Source organism: Ixodes scapularis, unplaced genomic scaffold, assembly GCF_016920785.2.
Source record: "Ixodes scapularis isolate PalLabHiFi unplaced genomic scaffold, ASM1692078v2 ptg000997l_1__unscaffolded, whole genome shotgun sequence".
NCBI lineage: Eukaryota > Metazoa > Arthropoda > Arachnida > Ixodida > Ixodidae > Ixodes > Ixodes scapularis.
In genome coordinates this window covers 703,151-706,580 of record NW_024610078.1, presented here as the reverse complement: position 1 = coordinate 706,580, position 3,430 = coordinate 703,151, and positions in this window count along the sequence as shown.

The window sequence follows — 3,430 nt, the reverse complement described above, 5'->3', positions numbered from 1 at the left end:
ACACAACTGCCGCCGCCACGGTCACCGTGAGCGAAAGAGACAGCGCCGAAAGCCGATCGTTGGAGGCCGTGCTCGTTCAATAATTCGCTTTCACCGACACAACTGCCGCCGCCATGGTCACCGTGAGCGAAAGAGACAGCACCGAACGCGGATCGTCGGAGGCCGTGGTCGTTCAATATTTCGCTTTCACCGACACAACTGCCGACGCCACGGTCACCGTGACCGAAAGAGACAGCGCCGAAAGCGGAGCGTGTGAGGCCGTGCTCGTTCAATAATTCGCTTTCACCGACACAAATGCCGCCGCCACGGTCACCATGACCGCAAGAGACAGCGCCGAAAGCGGATCATTGGAGGCCGTGGTCGTTCAATATTTGGCTTTCACCGACACAACTGCCGACGCCACGGTCACCGTGAGCGAAAGAGACAGCGCCGAAAGCGGATCGTGTGAGGCCGTGCTCGTTCAATATTTCGCTTTCACCGTCACAACTGCCGCCGCCACGGTCACCGTGACCGAAAGAGACAGCGCCGAAAGCGGATCGTTGGAGGCCGTGGTCGATCAATAATTCGCTTTCACCGACACAACTGCCGCAGCCACGGTCACCGTGACCGAAAGAGACAGCGCCGAACGCGGATCGTCGGAGGCCGTGGTCGTTCAATAATTCGCTTTCACCGACACAACTGCCGCCGCCATGGTCACCGTGACCGAAAGAGACAGCGCCGAACGCGGATAGTCGGAGGCCGTGGTCGTTCATGAATTCGCTTTCACCGACACAACTGCCGCCGCCACGGTCACCGTGACCGAAATAGACAGCGCCGAAAGCGGATCGTTGGAGGGCGTGGTCGTTCAATAATTCGCTTTCACCGACACAACTGCCGCCGCCACGGTCACCGTGACCGAAAGAGATAGCGCCGAAAGCGGATCGTCGGAGGCCGTGGTCGTTCAATAATTCGCTTTCACCGACACAACTGCCGACGCCACGGTCACCGTGACCGAAAGAGACAGCGCCGAAAGGGGATCGTCGGAGGCCGTGGTCGTTCAATAATTCGCTTTCACCGACACAACTGCCGAAGCCACGGTCACCGTGAGCGAAAGAGACAGTGCCGAACGCGGATCGTCGGAGGCCGTGGTCGTTCAATATTTCGCTTTCACCGACACAACTGCCGCCGCCACGGTCCCCGTGACCGAAAGAGACAGCGCCGAAAGCGGATCGTTGGAGGACGTGGTCGTTCAATAATTCGCTTTCACCGACACAACTGCAGCCGCCACGGTCACCGTGACCGAAAGAGACAGCGCCGAAAGCGGATCGTTGGAGGCCGTGGTCGATCAATGATTCGCTTTCACCGACACAACTGCCGCAGCCACAGTCACCGTTACTGAAAGAGACGGCGCCGAACGCGGATCGTCGCAGGCCGTGGTCGTTCAATAATTCGCTTTCACCGACACAACTGCCGCCGCCACGGTCACCGTGACCGAAAGAGACAGCGCTGAACGCGGATCGTCGGAGGCCGTGGTAGGTCAATAATTCGCTTTCACCGACACAACTGCCGCCGCCACGGTCACCGTGACCGAAAGAGACAGCGCCGAAAGCGGATCGTTGGAGGGCGTGGTCGTTCAATAATTCGCTTTCACCGACACAACTGCCGACGCCACGGTCACCGTGAGCGAAAGAGACAGTGCCGAACGCGGAGCGTCGGAGGACGTGGTCGTTCAATAATTCGCTTTCACCGACACAACTGCCGACGCCACGGTCACCGTGACCGAAAGAGACAGCGCCGAAAGCCGGTCGTTGGAGGCCGTGCTCGTTCAATAATTCGCTTTCACCGACACAACTGCCGCCGCCATGGTCACCGTGAGCGAAAGAGACAGCGCCGAAAGCGGATCGTCGGAGGCCGTGGTCGTTCAATAATTCGCTTTCACCGACACAACTGCCGACGCCACGGTCACCGTGACCGAAAGAGACAGCGCCGAAAGCGGATCGTGTGAGGCCGTGCTCTTTCAATAATTCGCTTTCACCGACACAAATGCCGCCGCCACGGTCACCATGACCGAAAGAGACAGCGCCGAAAGCGGATCGTTGGAGGCCGTGGTCGTTCAATAATTGGCTTTCACCGACACAACTGCCGACGCCACGGTCACCGTGACCAAAAGAGACAGCGCCGAAAGCGGATCGTCGGAGGCCGTGGTCGTTCAATATTTCGCTTTCACCGACACAACTGCCGACGCCACGGTCACCGTGACCGAAAGAGACAGCGCCGAAAGCGGATCGTCGGAGGCCGTGGTCGTTCAATATTTCTCTTTCACTGACACAACTGCCGACGCCACGGTCACCGTGAGCGAAAGAGACAGCGCCGAAAGCGGATCGTGTGAGGCCGTGCTCATTCAATAATTCGCTTTCACCGTCACAACTGCCGCCGCCATGGTCACCGTGAGCGAAAGAGATAGCGCCGAACGCGGATCGTTGGATGCCGTGGTCGTTCAATATTTCGCTTTCACCGACACAACTGCCGACGCCACGGTCACCGTGACCGAAAGAGGCAGCGCCGAAAGCGGATCGTCGGAGGCCGTGGTCGTTCAATAATTCGCTTTCACCGACACAACTGCCGACGCCACGGTCACCGTGAGCGAAAGAGACAGCGCCGAACGCGGATCGTCGGAGGCCGTGGTCGTTCAATAATTCGCTTTCACCGACACAACTGCCGACGCCAAGGTCACCGTGACCGAAAGAGACAGCGCCGAAAGCGGATCGTGCGAGGCCGTGCTCGTTCAATATTTCGCTTTCACCGACACAAATGCCGCCGCCACGGTCACCATGACCGAAAGAGACAGCGCCGAAAGCGGATCGTCGGAGGCCGTGCTCGTTCAATATTTCGCTTTCACCGACACAACTGCCGCCACCACGGTCACCGTGAGCGAAAGAGACAGCGTCCAAAGCGAATCGTGTGAGGCCGTGCTCGTTCAATATTTTGCTTTCACCGACACAACTGCCGCCGCCACGGTCACCGTGAGCGAAAGAGACAGCGCCGAACGCGGATCGTCGGAGGCCGTGGTCGTTCAATATTTCGCTTTCACCGACACAACTGCCGCCGCCACGGTTACCGTGACCGAAAGAGACAGCGCCGAAAGCGGATAGTTAGAGGCCGTGGTCGTTCAATATTTCGCTTTCACCGACACAACTGCCGCCGCCACGGTCACCGTGACCGAAAGAGAAAGCCCCGAAAGCGGATTGTTGGAGGCCGTGGTCGATCAATAATTCGCTTTCACCGACACAACTGCCGGCGCCACGGTCACCGTGACCGAAAGAGACAGCGCCGAAAGCGGATCGTTGGAGGCCGTGGTCGTTCAATAATTCGCTTTCACCGACACAACTGCCACCACCACGGTCACCGTGACCGAAAGAGACAGCGCCGAAAGCGGATCGTTGGAGGCCGT